This window comes from Phascolarctos cinereus, unplaced genomic scaffold (genome assembly GCF_003287225.1).
Source record: "Phascolarctos cinereus isolate Bilbo 61053 unplaced genomic scaffold, phaCin_HiC Scaffold_5;HRSCAF=322, whole genome shotgun sequence".
NCBI lineage: Eukaryota > Metazoa > Chordata > Mammalia > Diprotodontia > Phascolarctidae > Phascolarctos > Phascolarctos cinereus.
The window spans coordinates 289,362,630-289,385,995 of NW_027555958.1; the positions used below are offsets into that span (position 1 = coordinate 289,362,630).

A 23,366-nucleotide genomic window follows, 5' to 3' on the forward strand; every position below is an offset into this window, starting at 1 on the left:
ACTGTTTACTTTTTAAAAAAAAACTGTGTATTAAATACTACACATCATTTTCAAAGCTACCCTGCTTTTCTGTGCTTTCTTCTAAGTTTTCTTTTGTTGTCTGCCACACATGTTTTCTCTCCTACCCCTACCCCACTCTAGAGAAGGCTCCAAATTAAGCACAAAAATATATATGTATGTAAAACCATACTATACACACTTCTACTTATCAGTTCTTGCTCTGGATATGGATAGCAGCTTTCTTCATAAATGCTTTGTAGCTGAGTATTTTTACTACTCAAAATGACTTATTCATTCAAAGCTGTTCTTAGAATACTACTGCTGTTACTGTGTATAATGTTTTCTTGGTTCTGCTCATTTCACTCTTCATTACTTCATGCAAGTCTTTCCATGTTTTTCTAAAATCAACCAGCTCTTCTGCTTCTGGGAGCCAAGATGGTGGAGTAAAAGGTAGTTGCTCTCACCCTCCCCTATCAACCTCTGAAAATCCAGAAAATATCACCCCAGAAAAAAACCCTGGAAAAGCTGAACTAGAAGAAAGACGGGGAGAGGCACTGCAACAGCCCAACAAATGGGTTTCCCAGTGCCTCAGCAAAAATAAGGGAAGCAGCATTACAAAGGGCCCCAGGCTGATAAGCACCCTGCAGAATTCATCTGAAAGGAACTGAAGAAAGCAACCTACAGTTTTCCTGAAATCCCAGCCTTGCTGATTCCAACCCAACACCAGTTAAGCTGTCAGAACCCTACAGCCTCCAACTGTCAACCAGGAGGAAATCCTGAAGCCCATGTGGTAGAGCAGGCAAACACCAACACCTAGACCTCTGAGTACCTCGGTGACGGCAGGGAACTGTGGAAACCAGCTCAGAAAATCACCAGGTGCCTCGGTACTCGGCACTCTACCACAAAGGGAGGCAGCATTGCAATGGGCCCCAGGCAGATAAACACCCTGCAGCACCCATCTAAAAGGAGCTGAAGAAAGCTAAAGGAAAGGAAAAGCAGGCAATCTAGAATTGCCTGAAAGTTCCAGCCTTGCTGATTCCAGCCCAACATGAGGTAAGCTGCCAGAACCCTACAGCCTACAATTGCCAACATAAAAGGCCTCAGTACACAAAGCCAGTGACCAAGACCTAGGCTCCCAACACAAGAAGCTTAGGTCAGTGCCCTCTGTTCCGCAGCAGGAGTGCTCAATATCTTTAAAGGCCAGGTAATAAAGAAACCATGAGTAAAAAGAAACGTACCATAGATTCATATTATGAGAAGAGTGAAGATCAAGACAGAAATTCTGAAGAGGACAACATTGTCAACAAACCCACATCTGCAACATCATAAGGGAATATGAACTAGTCTGAAGCCCAAAAAGCCTTCTTAGAAGAGCTCAAGAAGGATTTTAAAAGTCTAATGAGAGAGGTAGAAGAGTCCTTAAAAAATACAATTGGCCAATTGGAAAAAAATGCACTGGAAAACAATCCCTTAAAAATACAATTGGCCAATTGAGAAGGAAGTACAAAAACTAACAGAAGAAAACAATCTGTTAAAAACTAGAATTTGACAAATGGAAACTAACGACTCTCTCTCATAAGAGAGCAAGAATCAGTCAAACAGAAACAAAAAAATGAAAAAATAGATGAAAACATAAAATACCTCATTGGTAAAACAACCAACCTGGAAAATCGATCCAGGAGAGACAATTTAAAAATATTGGACTACCTGAAAATCATGATGAAAAAAAGAGCCTGGACAGTATCTTTCAGGAAATCATAAAGGAAAACTGCCCTGAAGTCCTAGAACCAGAAGGTAAAATAACCATAGAAAGAATACACTGCTCAACCACCTGAAAGAGATCCCAAATTGACAATGCCAAACAATATGATAGCAAAATTCCAAAATTACCAGATGAAAGAGAAGTGCTGCAAGCAGCCAGAAAGAAACAATTTAAATATCATGGAACCACTGTCAGGTTTACATAGGACCTTGCAGCTTCTACATTAAAAGACCACAGGGCATGGAACATGATATTCCATAAGGCAAAGGAGCTTGGAGTGCAGCCAAGGATCAACTACCCTGCAAAAATGAGCATGATTTTTCAAGGGAGGAGATGGATATTCAATGAAATAGGGGACTTCCAAACCTTCCTCATAAAAAGACCAGAGCTCAACAAAAAATTTGATCTTCAAGTACAAGATTCAAGAAAGACATAAAAAGGTAAATGGGACAGAAAGATACAAAATGTTGTTAATAAGGGTGGATTGTTTACATCTCTACAAGGGAAGATGACACTTGCAACTCTTGAGAATTGTATTGTTATCATACCATGTTAAAGGAGTATACATGAAGGGGGTGGATATTAGTTGACTTTGATGTAATGATAAAAAAAATCTAATCAAGTGGGTTAAATGGATCCAAGTAAGTGGATTAGTCTGATCTTAGAAAATGTACTGAGAAAGGAGGAGGCAGACAAGGGTAAATTACATTACAGGAAAAAACAGAAAATCCTATTACAGCAGAGGGAAAGAAGGGAGGGGGTGAGCATTGTTTGAACCTTACTCTCATCAGATTTGGCTCAAGAAGGGAATAACATAATCAGTTAGGTATAGAAATCTAACTTGCCCTATAGGCAGTAGGAAGGAAAAGGGGAAAGAAAAGGGAGGGGGGATAGGAGGGAGGGAAGAAGCAGTAAGGGTAAAGGGAAAGAAAAGGGAAAGGAATAATAGAAGAGAGGAGAGACTGAAGGAGGCTGTGGTCAAAAGCAAAACACTAGTGAGGGGGCAAAAGGAGAAAGGAGAAAGAAAAGCATAAACATGGGGGGAAAGGATGGAAAAAAAAGACACAGATACTAATCGTAACTGTGAATGTGAATGGGATGAGCTCTCCCATAAAACAGAAGCGGATAGCAGAATGGATTAAAAACCATAATCCTACCATAGGGAAAATGCTATCCACATCCAAAGAAAGAACTATGGAAGTTGAATCACTATCTTTTTTTTTCTCTTCTGTTGAGTTTTGTTTCCTCTTTCTGATAGTTCCACCTATTGGTTTTAATTTATACTTACAACTTCACTAATGTGAAATTATGTTTAATAGGAATGTAAATGTATGGACTATATCAGATTGTGCACCATCTTGGGGAGGGTGGTGGTGAGGAAGGGGGAGAAAAATTTTAAACTCAAAAGCATATAGAAGTGATTATCGATAAATAAAAATAAATAAATAAAACAAAATCAACCAGCTCATCATTTCTTATACCACAGTGGCATTCCTAATCCCTCCATTTTCAGAGGAAGAAAGCAATTCTGTGATTAGGGGCAAGGGTCATTCTTGGCCCTATTTTATGGTATGTGGGTCCTACTGGTCAGTCACAATGGACAGATGCTTTTCAGAAAGGTTAACCCTGAATACCTAATGTAGTGATGGATTTGGAGGTGATTCACTCCTTGGTAACAATTGGCACCTTATCACTGAGTCTCCCAGGCTCATTTCAGCTCAAAATAGCTCTGAAGTATTATTCCTCCTGCAGCTGAAGATGATGACAAGAGGCAGCTTCATCATTTGCTAACATTTAATTCTAAATAAATTTTCCCCTTCCCCCCTAAAACTCCCCCTAGCTCTCACCTGCCAGATATTGGGGCCTTTTCCTGGATTAGGACCCATATGGGAACTATCTTGTGAGGGGTACTAGGGTTAGGAGGGCTAGGAATTCAAATAAACAATAGCATTAATTATTTATTCATTATTATTATTTATTAATTTAGTGGGATTAATCTGCAGACTTAATCAGAAGTGTAACTAAGTAGAACTGGGCAGATTCTTTCCCTGAGAGTATTGAACCCCTACCCCTATCTTTTATTTTTATTTTTTTTTTGGTGAGGTAATTGCAATTATGTGACTTGCCCAGAGTCACACAGCTACTGAATGTTATGTGTCTGAGGCCGGATTTGAACTCAGGTCTTCCTGACTCCAGGGCCTGTGCTCTATCCACTACACCACCTAGCTGCCCCTCTCTCTGTCTTCTCTCTCAGAGCAATGAGATGCTCAGCCTGTCAAGAGGCTAGGAGATGGAAAAGGAGCATTCATTAAGTGCCTCCTATGTGCTGGCATTGTTTTAGGCAATGGAGATACAAAGACTAAAATTAAGAAGTCCCTGACCTCAAGAAGCTTACATTAGAGTAGGGAAAACAACATATGTGTGTGTGTATATGTGTACATATATACATATACACAAACATACATACCCATATATATGTTGTTTCCCCTACTATGATATATAACATGTTTTATATTATATATAACATATATACATCTGTACATATACAAATATATGTACATGTATGTATATACATATACATATGACTATGTGTATGTACATATATAAATCTGTGTTCACATATTTATATTTATGCACACCAGCATAATAATATAGCACATACACAATACAAATATATACACAGGATAATATTGGGAGATACCAGTAGCTACCAGGGGGTGGGATGGGGTCAGGAAAAGTCTCATGTGGGAGAAGATGGTGTTTGAGCTGAGTTTTGAAGGAAGATAAGAATTCTAAGAGGAGCAGGTGAGGAAGGAGGGAATTCCAGGTATAGGAGACAACCTTGACAAAGAAAAGCATCAAGATAGTAGATGCAATGTCATATAAGGCAAGAACAAATTGGCCACTTTGGTTGGATTGCAGATTATGTAGAGGGGAATATGGTATCATGAGCTTAGAAATCTACAGACTGTGAGGGCTTTATGTGTTAGACAGAAGTGTTTGGATTTGATCCTAGAGGCAATAGGGAGCCATTGAAACTTTCTGAGCAGGGGAGCACCATGCTTTCACCTGTGTTTTAGTAATATCACTTTGGGAGCCTTAAGTAGAATAGATTGGAAAGGGAAGAGACTTGAGGCAAGAAGAACAGGCTCTTGCAATATCCAGGTAAGTGGTGACAAGGACCTGAACTGGAGTGGAACCTGTGTGGCGGAAAGGACTTAAATGATCCCTTCATTCACTCTCCCTCCCTCTTACATCTGATCTACCTGCCTCTCAAGTAGTCTCAAAAGCCAAGAACACACTCTGTGCAGCCCCTATTTGATCTCAGTGTCATCTCTGCCTCGCACCCCCACCTGCCAGGCATCTGTTGACATTCCCTTGCCACTCCTAGTCCCTAAGCTCCTCTTATTCACCTTCTCTTTCTCTCTCTTTTTTTTAAGGCAATTGGGGTTAAGTGACCTGCCCAGGGTCACACAGCTAGTAAGTGTGAAGTGTTTGATCTGAGGTCGGATTTGAACTCAGGTCCTCCTAACTTCAGGGCAGGTGCTCTATCCACTGCGCCACCTAGCTGCCCCACTCACCTTCTCTAAACAGGCATTCCATACCCCATCCCCCATCCCCTCTAAACCTTCAGAAAGCTCTTCCCCTATAGGCTTAGAGCACTCTCCATTCCTCTCTCAATCCTCCCCTCCTCCAGGAAAGCTCTCAAACTCTACTTACCCTGCTTTGCCTTCCTTCAATCCCCTCCCCATTTCCCCACACTTGATTTCCAGAATTTTCTTTTACTGGACAGTCTGTCCTTGCCTCTCATTTCCTGAGATCTGGGCATATGTCTTCTTGGTCAAACTAAGAGTTCACCGAGGTCAGGATCTGTGTGTTATGGTATACTATCAGGCTGAGAGCTCTCAGAAGGAAGAAATAGTGTTGGTAGCTGTTAGAGTGGGAGCTGGAGGGGAAGGGGAAGGGACACTATCTACTCTTATCAGAAGAAAGAGCTCTATCTCCCCTTTACACAGATTTCCCCCCTCCTTCATGCTTTGAGAGCCAGCTCTGCACCCAGGGGGTACTGAATGTCACTGATCGGCTGACTGACTGAGGGCAACCTCAACTTTCTCTGGTTGCAACTGAGTCCCCACTCCTTCAGCCTGCTTCAGCCTGGTGAGCTCAGGCTTCTCTGACATCTATCTCCTCCAGCATAGGGAGCCAAAGACCAAGTGAGAAGGACCAGTGGAAGGCACAAAAAGGAGACAGACACATTGTTTCCACAAAACTTGCTTTTTATTAAGGAACAAGGAAGTGGTCATCTATATCCCTTCTGCAGGTGCAGAGGTGAAGGACTTAGAGCTTGCCAAACGGGAAGCCCACAGGTCTGCCCCAAGAGTGGAAGGATAAGAGGTTCAGCTGAGTGCTGACCTTGTGGGAAGTTCTCCGCTATGCAAATGAGATCAATCTGAAGGTGGAACTATCACCAAACAAAAGGCTCTTCTGACCTGGAAGGGAGGAGGAAGACGGAGTATGCTTCCCAGCCAAGATTTAGGGGATGTATGTATAACCTGGGAGGACGGGGAGAATCCTTTATTAAGCGATGAGCTGATCAGAGATGAGCAGTTTTGATTACCATCTGAGACTGGCCAAAGGAAGAGATCGGGTTATAAGGAGGAGGCAAGAGCCAGCAGGGCAAAAATACAGAATCCTGGTCTTGGGGAAAGGAGGAATGGAGAAAGGAGGTGAGGCTCAGAAAATGAAGGCAGAGAATCGACTCCTTCTAATTCCTAGAAGAGACCACGTCTTAGTCTTATATCTCCTCTATTGCTTGCCACAGGGCATTCCACAGTGTAGGTACTTAATGATTGCTCTTAGAATCAAAGGATGAATAAATAGTCTAGAAAACCACAGGAGTCCTTCAGCGGCAAACGGGGAAAAGGAGGCACCAGTCGTTCAACAAACCTACATAAAGCCTGTCTTGTGCAAGGTCCTGTGCTAAGCGCCAGAGATAACTAGACAACACCCTTCCCTCAAGGAATTTATAATCTAATAGATGGTAGTTGGGGAAGGGGAGAAGTAAAGAGTGTCTAGGAGGAGGGGATCAATTCACCCAGAGTTGCTGTACTGGTTTCCGCTGCTGTCCAGAAAAAGACTCTCAGCCACTCGGGCTTCGGTAGTGTCCCTCTTCCCATACCTAGAAGCAGGGCAAGATGAGGAGACGGGGGTTAGTGCTGCTCCCTCCCCTTGCTCTCTTTTTCACAGTGAGAGGGTTGGTGGTGCTACCCTGGCTGGAGATCTTGGGGGACGGTAGTTGCCCCAGAGCCCAAGAGTGACGGGTGAGAGTTGAGGTTAATGAATAGATACTGGAGGTGGCCTCAAAGTATGTCCCTCCCTGTCCCATACGCCCACTATTCCTTCCTCCCTGGAGGGCAGGAGAGAAGCCAAGCAAAGGTGCGGAGTGTACCTGGGGCGTGCAACACACACACACACACACACACACACACACACACACACTTCCCCGAGTACACAGCTTCGGATCCTCACCGCTGCCTGGTGAGCCAATTGATATACGCCCTAAGCTCAACAAAGAACTGACAGAGCTCCTCCAGGGAAGCGTCGTCACCCGGGTACTTAGGCTTGGGGGGGTAAGCCCTCCACCAGAGCCCCTAGGCAGACCAGCAGAGCCAGCAGCGCTGCAGCCGAGATCGTCCATGGCCTCCGAATAGTCATCATCTGCAGAGGGAGAGTGAAGGGGTAGCCTCAGTCTCCCCACCACACGTCTCCCTTCACCTTCCCAACTTCCTTCCCCGTTCACTCTCTCGAAGACCCCTAGAAGCAGCCAAAGCATTTTAGGATTCAGAGCTGCGAGGGACCTTAGAATCCAACCCTCTCATTTTACAGATCAGGCAACTGAGGCTCAGAGAGAACTAATTTGTCCAAGGTCACACAGGTCATAGCAAACACTTATGCAGACTTAGGAACAGACACCCAAATGCACTCCCAAACACACCCACTTCTGTTTTCCCAATCCCAGATTGTACACTCCAGTGCTGTGGGAATTGACTTACTGGCCCACCTCCCCATCACTCCCCTGCCTCTTCCCTACCCTCGACCTACAGAAGCCTTGTTATCAGGAGGAAGGAGAGGACCCTGTGAGTAAAGAGCCAGCCATGGCTGGGCTAAGGCATTCTTCTGCCGTTCTTACCACAACCTTGCCAGCCCCTGATACCATTCTCCTTATTCCCTCCTCAGACCAGACAGGGCAAGACCCTCAGATGTAGGGAGCTCTAAGAGGACCATCCAGATCCTCTATCCCCACACCACCCTACCCTCTATTACAGACTCCCCTCCTCTTGCCCCTGTTTAGTTAATGGAGCAGTCTCAGACCCAGGTGCCCTCCTCAGTCCCAGTTCCTCTCATTATTCTCCTGGTCTCCCAACTCTCAGAGCTAAGTGTTCTATCTCCTGCCATCCCACTCTCAGTTTTCTTCACTTCCTTGGAGATAGTGGTCTCCTTCCACCACCCCTTCCCACTGACCCCAAACCCTCCCTTGCTTGTACCTTGTTTAAGTACTCACAGTATTAACATGGGAGGTTGGGAGCAAGAAGGAGATAAAGTAAGAATGGAGTTAGTGTAGGGGTTTTAGCTGTTTGCTGGGTCCAGCTGACTTCCTCCTGGGTTCTTTCCTCCTGGGGCTTATATTACTGCCTGGGAAGAAGGAGGGGAGGGAAAAGGAGAAGGCAGTTAAGAGAGGCAGAGGGGAAATGAGGGGGTGATAAAGAGAGGGAGAGGTCCCTCCCTCCCCATCTAACAGGATCCTGGCTTCTTCACCAGCACTGAGGAAGGTGCTGTTACTACCTCCTTAGGAACTGGTGTGAGGTAGATTGATAGAGACAGGACAAGGGTCCCTCTGGAGAGGAGCCCCCATTCTCATCCTATCTGCTCCACTCAGCTGAACAAAGGACCAGGTGTGGTTAGGGTTTAGAACCTATAGGGTGAGCACACTGCTTTGAATTCATGCCAAATCTGCCTCTCCCACCAGCTGTCCATCTAGACATTTCTCTGATCAGTAATAACTCCCTTCCTAGAAAGATCTCAAACCATCAGAGTAGGAGAAGAGACCAGACTAGCTGGCTTTTAAGGTCTCATTCTAACATTTATTCAGCACCTTTGGGTGGGCAAAGGAGAAAGAATAGAGACTCCTTTGGAATGGGGAGGCCAGTTATATATATAACTGAATAACTTTTTGGCCTCTTGACTTCACGCGGAAAGGAGGAAGTGCCAGGTGTCAGGCCTAAATACCCTTGCAAAGTTCTCTCTCCAAAAGGAAACAAGTATTTATTACCTTACCAGGCACTGTGCTAAGTGCTTCAAAATACTATCTCATCTGATGCGCATGAAAGAAGTAAATGCTAGCATTATCTCCATTTTACAGTTAAGGAAACTGAGGCAGAAAGAGTTTAAGTAACTTGCCAAGGTCACACAGTAAATTTCTGAGGCTACATCTGAACTTGGGTATCCCTAACTCCAGGTCTAGTGCTCTATCCACTGTGTCACTTAGCCTCTTCTACCTCTACATATACTAGGATATGTATAGGATACGTACACATATATAGGAAACTTTACAAGTTTCTGTTCCCAGAAACAGTTGCATCTTGGCTGACACTGGTGCCAGCCAGGTACAAGCTAGGCAAAGGGGGCCAAAGAGGCCATCAATGATTAGAATCCTGCCTGACCAGCCATTCAAGACCACCTTCCTAAGGAATGGTGAGGTCAGCCAAGAATATTGCCCTTTTTAAGGGAAGAGGGCTATGGACCTCAGGTTCTATATCAGTACGGTGTTACAGGCTGCACAGCACTTATAATTTGGTTCACAGGTTCGGATCTACACCCACAAAGACACTTTCACACTTTTCCTAGCTTATAAATGATTTAATAATGATAATGATCATAAACATGCATGCACATAAATGTCATTACTTATGATTGTACAATCTTAGAGAAACAAAGACTATTAACAGAAAGACAGGGTGATAAGAAGAAAAACATCAGCAATCCGAGGAAGCAGCAACTACTGAACATCTGGGAGTCCTCTATCACAGCCATCAAGGTCTCAGTTGGGAAAGACCCTAGGGCCAGAGAGTCCTCACCGAGGGGAGATTCCCAAAGCCCCCTCCCCAAGGGAGACCCTTTTTATCATCCTTACACAAAGAAGGCAGGGAGCTAAGGAACAGGTGATTGATCTTAAGGTCCCGAGAGTTTTAGCCAAAACTCTCCAACCTCAAGAACAATCTTTCTTATGTCAAAAATGTCTCGGGTCAGTACCCAGGAAGTGGCCAGGTCCCTGGATGTTTACTTCAAGACCTTTTTTAAGGAATAGTTCCCCAAGGTGGTCTGCGTTGGAACAAATCCCAGAACAATAGGTTAGGGAAGTTCCTTGCCCCTTGGCTTAGACTGTGGATAGGGAAGATCTTATACATTAACTGTTCAGTCAGCCTCTAGATCTGACCTATTCATGGACTGGGAACATCATCTCTTATGAGGCATACCAACATCACCCATACAGAGAGGGAACAAACCAATACAAGGGCTTCACTTGTAAAAAGAAAAAGCTTGCAACCTCGCTGAAATGAAAGAATTCAAGCAGTTTAGTATAAACCAGTAAGAACACACACACACTAGTACTATTAAATAAAGTAGGAGAGTGAGTACAATTATCACAACCTATATGCATCCAGTTAGGCAAGAAATTAGTAAGATTATCACTATTGAAACATGAATAATGAAAGGGCCAATTTGGGCCCTCCCTTCGAGGGATAGATATCATAATGCTCCCAAATGTTTTCTTTCCTTATATGTCCCATTATAGAATGGATTTCCTGTGGAAAAGCAGGTAGTATTAAACAAAGGCTTTTGATCAGGTGATATTATTAATGGAGAGGAAGCATATGTGGAGGAAGTGTACGGTTGTGGCATCTGTTCCACTGTCTTATTCAGTCCACGTCCCACGGGAGGTTTCTTTCTGGATTAAAGATGTTCCTGGCAAAGCCAACAGTCTCATGGTCCAGTGGTTGCCACTGCTTCTCCCAATAGCACCAGTGTGTTCTTCTCCCATTGTGCCATTACTCTTCCAATAAGTATAAGATAAACTGTAAGACACTATTCACTTAAAAACAATTGTGTTAGGGGATAATGATGCAATTTGTCTCCACAAATGCCACTACCACTGTACCATCCTTGCCTTCTGCCACTGTCTCAGCAGCTCGAGGCATGTCACAGGCATGTCTTTTAACCCATACTTTAGATCCGTCACTTAAATCAGTACTTCCAAATCCCCCATACCTGGCTGAAATTGAAGGCGGTTCTGCTACTTGCTCCCATTGTTCCTGGGAATAGATGGAAATTACTAATTGTGCCACTCCAGACCCCATAGAGCAAACCACTGGTTCTGGACCAAGGTTTTGCATTAGCATTTTTATTTCCCCCCACGTAATCTGAATCTATTACTCCTCCTAAGATAGCTATCCCCTTAACAGCTAAACTTGACTGAGGAAGTATATGCCCAAAATATTTAGGTGGGATTTTTACTCCTGTTCCTGTGGAAACAATAACTATCTTCCCTACAGGAAGATTTACAGGATTGAAAGTATGTAAATCATAACCAGAAGATCTGGCTGCTCCTAAAAAGGGGGGTGTGGCATGAAGATCACAAGCCCACCATTGTAGTGTTAGATTTTTCAGCCTCTGCATTTTTATTTGAATATTAGGGGTCATCATCCATCCTAAAGGGGTTAATCCCTCTTTTAGGGGCCTATTGTTTAGCTGTTGTAAAGCTTCAAATAAAATATCTTTCCAACTTGCATAAGAGTTGTTGCCAAGTTGTCTAAGTTTCTCTTTTAATAACCCATTCATCCTTTCAATTAATCCCACTGCTTGGGTATAATAAGGTATATGATAAATTCATTCTATGTTATGATATGAACAGTAGTGGTCAATTTCTTTTCCCTTAAAATGTGTTCCATTGTCACTTTGTATTTGTAGAGGGGATCCATAATATAAAGTAATGATATCGATAGTCCTACAACTATTTTTTTCTGAGTGGCATTCTTACATGGGCATGCCACCAATACTCCAGAATAAGTATCTGTACAGATACAAATGTACCAGCAACCTCTGTCCATTGGTAAGGGACTAACATCATCTATTTGCCAGATTTGGGTGGGCAGCCTTCCTCGGGCTGGTTCACCTTTAACGATGTGGGGAATTGGTCTCTCCTTCTCCATTTGACATACTCAGATTGTATGTGTTTTAATAGAGACATTGGGAGGAAATCACCCTGTCCAAGGCCATCCTGTGTAAGGCTTGGACTCTGAGGTGTCCCGCTTGTCAATGTGCCCATTGTGCTAGTGAATAATATTCTTGATCTTCTTGATGTATTGTTGCTATTTGGACTAGTTGGTCCACATGTGCATTATACTCACGTTCAGGGGTGTTCACCTGAAGTATGTGCATCTACATGAAAAACTGAAATGTTAGTATGATGAGACCAATTCCACATATCCTGCCGTAATTCTTTTCCCCATATATCTCGCCCATGAATTTGCCAACCATTTTCATTGCATATGGGCATCCAAGTAGTTAATCCATTTGCCACAACCCAGGAATCTGTGAATACATGGCATTCTTTCCCTTGTTCATTCTTTATAGCTGAATGCACAGCTATTAGCTCAGGAATTGGCTACTTCCCCCCTGTCCTGTGTTTTCCAAGCTAACTCCTGTAGTGGGGTCGTATGCCACCAAAATCCAATGTCTTACTTGTTCTATATATTTAGCCAATCCATCAGTGAACAATGCGTGTCTTTTTCCTTCAGGATTTAACCTCTCATATCCCTGTCCCCATTCTGCTAATGAATTCCTAGGGCTTTCACCAGTGGTATCTCATTTTGTGTATTCCCAATTCTGAAATTTTTTTATGTAATGTAGAAATTCCTGCCTTCCCAGTCTTTGCTCTATTCTGAATATACCATTCCCACTTAATAATACTAGCTTCTTGGGCATGCCCTATTTTATGAGACACAGGGGTGCTCATTATCCAATGCATTATAGGACTTTTGGGCCATAAGACGACTTCATGACCAATTATCAATTGTTCTGTCTCTACCAAAGCCCAATATGCAACTAAAAGTTGCTGTCCAAAAGGGGAATAATTTTCCCCAGTAGAGGGTGGCTTTCTTGACCAAAATCCTAAGGGAACATTCCTGCCCTGTTGTTTTTGCCATAGGCTCCAGGCAGCATATCCCTCTTGAACAGATACTTGTCATTCTACAAGGCTGGTTTCCATAGGTCCTAAATCCAATGTGGTTTGGATTGCAGGTTTGGCTTCTTCAAATGCCTTTTCTTCCTCCTTGCCCCAAATGAATTCACATTTCTTCCTAGTCACCTTATAAAGTAGGTGCAATATTTGTCCTAAATGGGGAATATATGTTCTCCAATATCCAAAAAGTCATATGAATTTCTGGGCCTCAGTTTTATTAGTAGAGGGAAGAAAACCTACTACCGGTAAATCCCTAAGAATTTTACTGCTTGTGCCAGTCCCACAATTTTGTTTGGGTTAATTTCCCATCCTTTGCTTTTCATATATTCTAATAAAATATACTAATTTTCCTCCACCATTTGACAATCTTCACCTTGTATTAAGATGTCATCAATATAATGAGTTATCTGTACTCCTTTCATTTTCAACTCATCTAGATGTTCCAACATTATCCCATGGCAAATAGTGGGGCTATGTAAATATCCCTGTGGTAGGCAGGTAAATGTATACTATCTCCCTTGCCAAGTAAAAGCAAACTAATCCCACTGGGCTGAATCTATTGGTATGGTACAGAAGGCATTAACCGAGTCTATGGCAGCATACCAATGCCCTGAATGTTTTTAAATATGTTCAATCAAAGTAATAGTGTCAGGTACTGCCAAAAACAAAGGAGGAATAGCTTTATTCAACTGCCTATATCAATAGTCATTCTCCACTTCCCACCAGACTTTTTTTTTTACTGGCCATAAAGGGTTATTCCATTCAGTAGTAGTAAAGATCAGTACTCCTACATCAACATAGTCCTTAATAGTAGCAGTGATTTCTTCCTGACCTCCGAAGCATACAGTACTGCTTTAGGGTAATGGTCTTAGCAGGTGGCAGTAAAGACACAGGGGGTATTTTAAGTTTTCCTACTAACACTGCCCTTATGGTGAGCACCCTAACAGCAAATTGATATCATCCATCTGGTAACTGCAAAGTCATTCCCCTTAAAATGTCTATTCCAATTATATATTCAGGAATGGGTACTATTACTACAGTATAATTGCACCAAGGTAATTGTCCTATTTTAATGGGTATAGTAACTTGTTCTCTTCTTATCTCTTGTAACTCTTTTCCTCCTAATCCTGTAATTATCATGGGTCTTCCTTGTTTAAATTTATCAGGGTTCCCATAAATTAGGCCTCTGCTCCAGTGTCACAGATAGAGCTTTTGGCACAGTTGTAGAACCATTTTATATGGGGCCTATAATCTCTATGTTTTACTTCCCTAATATGCACTGGAGTTTGGCCTTTATCCTAATCCCCTTTCAAATGCTAAAGGCTAGGGTATAGTTTCTGGAAAGGAGCATTCAGTTAACAAAGCCCATCCTCTTCTGCTTATTCCCCCTATCTCTTTCCCTTTTTCTATTCAGATATCCTCTAAACATCTAATGACATTCAATGGTTCAGCATGTTTGAGACAGCTCCCTCAATCCTCACAAGGAGTAGTATTCTTAGCCCACTCTTTAGCAAGGGAGGAATATGGGAGTCCTTCCCATCCAGGGTTCTTTAACTTTAACTTCTTCCGATTTTTTTAGGAACAGCATTGTGACACAGATCCTGTTTGTGACACCAGTTGCAACAGGAAGGTGTTATAGAATGCACAGCGCTTATAATTTGGTTCACAGATTCGAATCTATACCCACATAGACACATTCATACTTTTCCTAGCTTATAAATGATTTAATAATGATAATGATCATAAACATACATGCACATAAATGTGATTACATATGATTATACAATCTTGGAGAATCAAAGACTATTAACAGAAAGACAGAGAGATAAAGAAGAAGAAATACATCAGCAATCCAAGGAAGCACCAACTTCTGAACATCAGCCTGGGGGAGTTCTCTATCACAGCCATCAGGTTCTCAGTTGCGAAAGTCCCTACCACGAGAACATAATCTATGAGGGAGACTCCCAAAGTCCCCTTCCCAAGAGAGACCCTTTTTATCATCCTTACACAAAGAAGGCAGGGAGCCAAGGAACAGGTGATTGATCTTAAGGTCCTGAGAGTTTTGGCCAAAAATCTCTGACTTCAAGAACAATCTTTATTATGTCAAAAATGTCTTGGGTCAATACCCAGGAAGTGGCCAAGTCCCTGGATGTTTCCCTCAAGACCTGTTTTTAAGGAATAGTTCCCCAAGGTGGGTCTGGGTTGGAACAAATCCCAGAACAATATATTGTCCCTTGGCTTAGGCTGTGCATAGGGAAGATCTTATACATTAACGCTTCAGGTTCAAATACAGCAGTGAAGAGCTAAGCACTCAGATACTTGGGATATCCCCCAAGTCTCATGAAGAATAAAAGATGACTCGGAATATGGAGGGGCAGAGCCAAGATGTTGGAGTAAAAGCAGTGACTTGCTTAAGCTCTCCCCCCAAACCCTCCAAATACCTATAAAAAATGACTCTAAACAAATTCTACAGAAGCCACAAAAAGACAAAGTGAAACAAATTTCCAGGCAAAAATAGCCTGGATGGTTGATCAGAAAGTTATATCGTGCCAGGCACGCTGTTTGGCATGGGCATGCAGGCCTCAACAAACCTGGAGCAGGCCTCAGAGGACTGAATAGCCAGCAGTTGTGATAGTTTCCACACTTTTCAACCCAGGAATGCCAAAGACAACTTAGAAGGTCAGTGGGAAAAGTCTGTTTCTGTGGTGGTGAGAGAGAAGCACGGTGAGGTTCCAGCCCCATTCCTTGAGCTAGGCCCAAGGACAGCACCTGCTTCCTGAGCTTCTGGCCCACAGACTGAGGGGGAATTGAGTGGCTAATCAGAGGGGGATTGCAGGGATCTTTCTGCTGGTGCAGGATTCTCTTGCTTTGCGTGGGCTTGGATCTGGGACACAGTTCTAGGTGGCAGTCCTGGGGCAAGAAGGAGCACTGGCGTGGTGGAGCTTGTAGTGGCTGCAGTGAGAAAACCCTCACAGTTCCAAGATGGAAGCAAGTGCTTGTGGTCACTCATAGACCAGAGCACAGGCAAGGAAAGGAGTAAACACCTCACTCTTGATCACAGCACCTTGGAAGAACTGAAAATTTACAGGTCCCTAGAAGTATCTCTGAAAACAGCTGCAAGCTTGGGACAGTACACTCTCCACACTGGAAACAGATTCCTACCTTAACAAAGAGTTTATAACTTAAGTAATTGGCCAAGATCATGAGCAAGCAGTGAAAAAAGAGTCAGACTATATTATCTTACTTTGGTGACAAACATCAAAACATACAACCAGAAGAAGACAGCGAAGCCAAAGCTCCTGCATCCAAAGCCTCCAAGAAAAATATGAATTGGTCCCAGGCCACAGGAGAGCTCAAAGAGGATTTCGAGAAGCAACTCAGAGAAGTAGAGGGAAAACTGAGAGTGGTGCTAAAGTAGACCCCAAAAAATACTGAAGAAAATAACACCTTAAAAAATAGCCTAACCCAAATGGCAAAAGAGGTCCAAAAAGCCTATGAGGAGAAGAATGCACTAAAAAGAAAAATCGACCAAATGGAAAAGGAAGTCCAAAAGCTTACTGAAGAAAATACTTCCTTAAAAATTAGAATAGAGCAATTGGAAGCTAGTGACTTTATGAGAAATCACGACACAGTAGAACAAATGCAAAAGAATGAAAAATTAGAAAACAATGTGAAATATCTCATTGGAAAAACAACTGACCTGGAAAATAGATCCAGGAGAGAGAACTTAAAAATTTTTGGACTATCTGAAAGCCATGATCAAAAAAAGAGCCTAGACATCATCTTTCAAGAAATTATCAAGGAAAACTGCCCTGATATTTTAGAACCAGAGGGCAAAATAGAAATTGAAAGAATCCACCAATCACCTCCTAAAAGAGATCCCCAAAGGAAAACCCCTAGGAATATTGTAGCCAAATTCCAGAATTCCCAGGTCAAAGAGAAAATATTGCAAGCAGCCAGAAAGAAACAATGCAAGTATTGTGGAAACACAATCAGGATAACACAAGATTTAGCAGCTTCTACATTAAGGGTCCAGAGGGCAAGGAGTATGATATTCCAGAGGGCAAAGGAGATAGGATTACAACCAAGAATCACCTGCCCAGCAAAACTGAGTATAGTCCTTCAGGGGAAAAAATTGTCATTCAGTGAAATAGAGGACTTTCAAGCATTCCTGAGGAAAAGATCAGAGCTGAATAGAAAATTTGACTTTCAAATACAAGACTCAAGTGAAACCAGGAAGAGGTAAACAGGAAAGAGAAATCATAAGAGACTTATTAAGGTTGAACTGTTTGCATTCCTGCAGGGAAAGATGACATTTGTAACTCATGAATCCTTTGTCAGTATTAGGGTAGTGGGAGGGAGAAAAATTAGATGAATGTATAGATAGATAGATAGAGGGCACATGGTGAGTTGAAGATGAAGGGGTGATATCTGGAAAATAAAATTAAGGGGTGAGAGAGGATTATACTGGGAGAAGGAGAAAGGGAGAAGTAGAATGGGGTAAATTATCTCACATGAAACAGACAAGAAAAGGCTTTTACAGTGGAGGGGAAATGGGGGAAGGTGAGAGGGAATGAGTGAATCTTATTCTCATAGGATTTGGCTTAAGGAGGGAATAATATACACAATTGGGTATGGAAATCTATCTTACCCTACAGGAAAATAAGGGGGGAAGGGGACAAGAGACCAGAGGGTTGATAGAGGGGAGGGCAGATTGGGGGAGGGGATAATCAAAAGCAAACACTTCTAAGGAGGGACAGGGTCAAAAGAGAGAATAGAATAAATGGGAGGTAGAATATGATGAAGGGAAATATACTTAGTTTTTCACAACGGGACTACTATGGAAGTGTTTTACATGACTACACATCTATAACCTGTATCAAGATGCTTTCCTTTTCAATGAGGGTGCCTGGGGAGGGAGGAAGGGAGAAAATTTGTAACCCAAAGTTTTAAAAACACATGTTGAAAAGAAAAAAAAAGAAAAAGAACATTAAACTTTGAGGTGGTACTTGACAAGGTAACATAAGAAAAAAAGAATAAGAGATGACTCCCTCCAGCCCCTCACTTCACTTCCCAATCATTCCCAACTTATATTGGGGTCTCAAAACAAGAATTACACCAGGAATGCTCAGGAGATCTTGTCACCATTAGACCAATGGCATCACACTAACAGAAGCCTGGACCCTGATCTCCTAGTTTCTAGATAAGTAAGACCATCCCACTTCTGCGGAAAAGCCAAATGGCAAATTCAGCACCTTCAAGGGCTATAAAAATGTGCACACCCTTTGACCCAGCAATAGCACTTCTAGGGCTATATTCCAAAGAGATCATACAAATGGGAAAAGGACCCACATGTACAAAAATATTCATAGCAGGTCTTTTTGTGGTGGCAAAGAATTGGAAATTGAAAGGATGCCCATCAATCGGGGAATGGCTGAGCAAGTTGTGGTATATGAATGTAATGGAACACTATTGTGCTATAAGAAATGATGAACAGGCTGACTTCAGAAAAACCTGGAAAGACTTATATGGTCTGATGCTGAGTGAAGTGAACAGAACCAAGAGAACATTGTACACAATTACAGCCACGTTGTGCAATGACTAATATTGATAAACTTAACCCTTCTCAGCAATACAAGGATGTAAGACATCTCCAGAGGCCTTACGATGGAAAATACTATCCACATCCAAAGAAAAAACTATGGAAATTGAGCGGCTATCTTTTTTTCCTATTCTGTTGAGTTTTGTTTCCTCCTTTTAGTTTTTACTTACCACATCATTAACGTGAAAATATGTTTAATAGGAATATAAATGTATAGCCTATACCAGATTGTGCACTGTCTTGGGGAGGGTGGTGGGGAGGAAGGGGGAGAAAAATTTTAAACTCAAAAGCATATGGAAGTGATTGTTGCTAAATTTAAATAAATTAATAAAATAAATTTTAAAAAGAAAAAAAAATGAAGTTGAGCATTCATAAAGCTAAGGTTTCTAAGGACTTTATATAGATTACCCCACAACAACCCTGTGAGGTATGTACCATCATTGTGCCCATTTAAAACTTGAGGAAACTGAGGCTGGGAGCATGAAGTGTATCATAGACCTCATGCTACAAGGGACCTTAGGAGCTGTTTTGTTTTTATATTTATAATTTATATATGTGTGTGTGTGTGTGTGTGTGTGTCTGTGTGTCTGTGTGTGTGTAATTTGTAATTTTTTTTTTTAGGCAATGGGGTTAAGTGACTTGCCCAGGGTCACACAACTAGTAAGTGTCATGTGTCTGAAGCCAGATTTGAACTCAGGTCCTCCTGACTACAAGACTGGAACTCTATCCATTGTGCTACCTAGCTGCCCCAATTTATAATTTTATAAATTTTCCCCTAGGTCTCTCACAAATAGTAAGGGACAAAGCTGGGATTCAATTCACACTCAGGTGTCCTGATCTCAAATCCAGCATTCTTCCTACCACACCTCACCCCCTAAGTGATTACCCTAGAAAAGTCTCCACCAGTCATGACTACCAGACCCCTCCCCCCTACTCCAGTGATAGTGGTGGGTAGTATGAACAGAGGGCTCCAACATCTGCCTGTCTCAGGACACCCACACAAACTGTCTAGACTCAGAGGAGTAAGTGCCCAAGAAGAGTGTGTTCTGAAGAAAGCTGGTACCCTGCCCTCTTCCTCACCTTCCACCCCCACCCCCAAGTAAGCAAGGGTAAAGAAGTTAAAGCTGGTGGGGCCAGTATAGGAATCGTGACAGAATCATTGAAATCCTCACTTTCGGGAAAGCCGTAGGATCCACTAAGGATTGGACCAGGTAACTTCTGGAGTCTCTTCCAACTCTCAAATGCTATGATTCTTCAATTCTACAAGCAGAAAGGGGCCTCTAATGTTGTGAATGATTCCCCTACCCCAATAGTAGTCATCCAGGCTTTGCCTAAAAGCTTGGGTGGAGGAGGTGAGGATCAGGAATGGGCACCCTGTCACCTGAGGCAGCCTATTTCACTTTTTGACATCATTGGGGAGCTATGGTTAGCTCTGATGGCTAGGGCCTTACCACAGAGAATTAATTCAGTCATTAACAACATTAATATCTGTGCTAAACCCTGAGAGCAAGATAAAATTTGCCTTTTTTGCAATATCCACTGAGGGTCCCAAGCAAAGATGATGATGACCTTGAGACCAGGAGTTTAGGGCACAGAAGAAGGAAAGGGAGAATGCCAGAAAATTCTACCAGCTGTTGGGAGTGAGGGAGTCTGGTTCAGGGGCAAGAACTAGGCCTCTGAGGGCATCTGGGATACAGCATAAGGTCAATAGGGTGATGGAAGAATACCTCCTTCCTACATCCACCTCGTTCCTTACTGATTCTCAGACCCAAAAACACAACCTCTACTTGAATCATTTTCTCACACCTTCAGCAAGCTCATTTGAGCCACTCTGGATAAATGTTACCCAGGCCCAGGCCCCAAGGTGTGGAACACTAAGACTAGTGATCTCCTAAGGCCCCCTCCCTCAAAGCCCCCAACTAATCTTCACCTCCCTGGTCCCTTCCCCAATCCACCCCCTGATTCAGGAGTTGTCATAGAATATCACAGCTGGCAGATGCTCTAGAAGTTAGATTTAGGATCTAATCTCCTCATTTTACAGATGATGAAACTGAGACCCAAGAGAAGGGATATGACTTCCCAGGTCAAAAGCTATTTAGTGCCAGAAAGGGAACTAGAAGCCAAGCCTTCTGACTCCAAAACCTTACATTGACCTCTGTAAAGGGTCAGAGGGTAAAGGTCAGTCTCTCAGCTTCCTTCCCTATGCCCTCCTCCAAAAGCTGCCCTGGTCCCGATGACTCTCTCCCCCCGAGGAGACAAGTTCCTTCCCCTCTGACCAGCACCCCATGCCAATGCCAGCAGCCCAATGAAAAGCTCAACAACTCTGCCAGAGATTCCATTTTATTGTCTCATGTCCTGGACAAAGAATCTGGCCATTGCCATCAGCTTTGGCTGGAGGGAAGATGTGACAGTGTGGGGAGGGAGGCAGATGACAGTGTCTTGTGCCACTCATGAAACTCAGAAGGCCCCTTGCTTCCATGATTGAACTTCTTATCAGAGGAAAGAATGGACATCAGAGGTTTGGTGGGAAAAGGTCTTTCCGGAATCCATAAGTTGGGGAAGAAAGGTGAGGGCAGGTCCTTGGAGTTCTGGCTCACTGATCTGCTCTGTCTTTTCCTTCTATACTTTTAGGATGGGGTGGGGGTGGGGTGGGGAGGGGAAGCAGAAGGATGAGTTAGAGACTGTTGGTTCCAAAGGCACACAGAAACAAATATGGATATACACAAAGGCACACACACACACACAGACACACACACACAAGCAAACTCACAACAGTCTCTTTTGGTAGTCCAAAAAGTGTCTCATGGACCTCCAGTAGTTCTTGAGAACCTCAGGGCTGGCTTCCTTGCCTGGCCACTTGGGTCTGACAGGTACTTTTTCCTTTAAGTCAGCTGACACCAGCTGGACCTGCAGGCAGGCCAGGAGGAAAAGGAAAGTCCAGCAGAGCCAGGGGTCAGGGGTAGTCATCTGAAAAGAATAGATATGGAGTAGGGAATCAATCCAATCTCTCTCTCTCTCTTTCTCTTTCTCTCTCTCTCTCTCTCTCTCTCTCTCTCTCTCTCTCTCTCTCACACACACACACACACACACACACACACACACACACACACACACACACACACACATCCACTAGGCTCATCAATCATCCTTCTCCCACCCTGAACTTCCCTCTTACCCTCAACAAGAAAAGAGAAGCGATGCTCTAACCAGACTGGGTGAGTAGTACTGCCTTTCCTCCAACCCAAGCCATGCAATGACATCTCCTCCCCTCCTGACTTGGCCAATGAGAACCCTGTCCTACTTGAGAGTCCTTCTAATATTTAAAGGTAACTAGTATCTAGCCCAGAGGTTTTCTAGCCTTTTTTGTGTCATGGAAATCTGGCGAAGCCTATGAACCCATTCTCAGAAGAATATTTTTCAAAGCATAAAATATAATACATAGGACTTCAAAGAAAACCTGTTAGATTGAAATACATTTATCAAAATATTATAATACACACAAGTTCATGAACCCTGGGGTAATCCTCCTGGACTAGCTTAAACTATAAGATCATAGAATGTCACAGGCAGCTAGACTGGCAGTCAGAAAGACATGAGTTCAAATCTGGCCTCAGACTCTTGCCAACCGTGTGACCCTGGACAAATCACTTAAGCTCTCCCAGCCTCAATTATCTCGTTACTATGATAATAGCACCTACCTTCCAGGATTGTCATGAGAATAAAATGAAACATTGGCCAAGAACTTTGAAAATTGTAAGGGCATTGAGGCGGTACAGGGAATAAAGTGCTAGGCCTGGAGTCAGGATCTGAGTTCAGTTCTGGCAATCAACACATACTAGCTGAGTGACCCTGGGCAACTCATTTAATTCTGTTGGCCTCAGTTTCCTCATCTGTAAAGTGAGCCAGAGAAGGAAATGGCAAACCACTCCAGTATCTCTACCAAGAAAACCCCAAATGCAGTCACGGAGAGAGTTGGACAGGACTTGTAAATTGTAAAGCACTATGTAAATGCTAGCTACATATATCAGAGTTGGGAGAGTGATAACAGCTGACATTTTAAAAACACTTGAAGGCTTACTGAAGAGAAAGGTTATAAAGGCAGTCAGTCTCTGTGGCACAGTGGAAAGGAGGATGGATTTGGAGTACAAGGGTGCAGGTTCAAACTCTGGCTCTGCTATACATTATTGTATGGCTGTGGGTCATTCACAACCTTCTGAGTCTCAGACTCTTGTTCTGTACAATGAAGGATTTGAACGAATTTTAACTCTATGATCCTATTGAATTTGAGGAGTCCCTCAATCTGATGAGATTACTGGGCATGGGCTTTTGTTTGGTGATATCTGGAGGGCACCTCTCCCTCTCCCTCTCCTCCTTCCCCTCCCCCCACCTCTCTGCTGTCTCCCTTTCTCTCTTCTCTTCCTCTCTCTCTCTTCTTTCTTCCCCCTACCCAATCTCTCTCCCTCCCTCCCTCTCTCATTCTCTTTCTCTCCTTCCCTCCCTTTATCACTATCTCTTTCTCTCAGTCCCACTCTCACTCTCTCTCCCCTCTCTCTTTCAGAAGACAGACCAGTATGGCAGCTGAGGAAACCTTCATTTGGTGGGAGGGAGGAGGGAGAACCTGCCCCATACACAGTTGAATGAATAAATAAGGCATTTATTAAATACTTACTGTGCACAAATCACCATGCTAAGCCCTGGAGTGC

The 23,366-nt window shown here is 43.0% G+C and overlaps 1 pseudogene; it reads right to left on the reverse strand.

Moving 5' to 3' along the window:
• Positions 1–6,227: 6,227 nt before the first annotated feature.
• LOC144457741 (peptide YY-A-like) lies at positions 6,228–7,477 on the reverse strand (annotated as a pseudogene).
• Between the last annotated feature and the right edge of the window lie 15,889 nt (positions 7,478–23,366).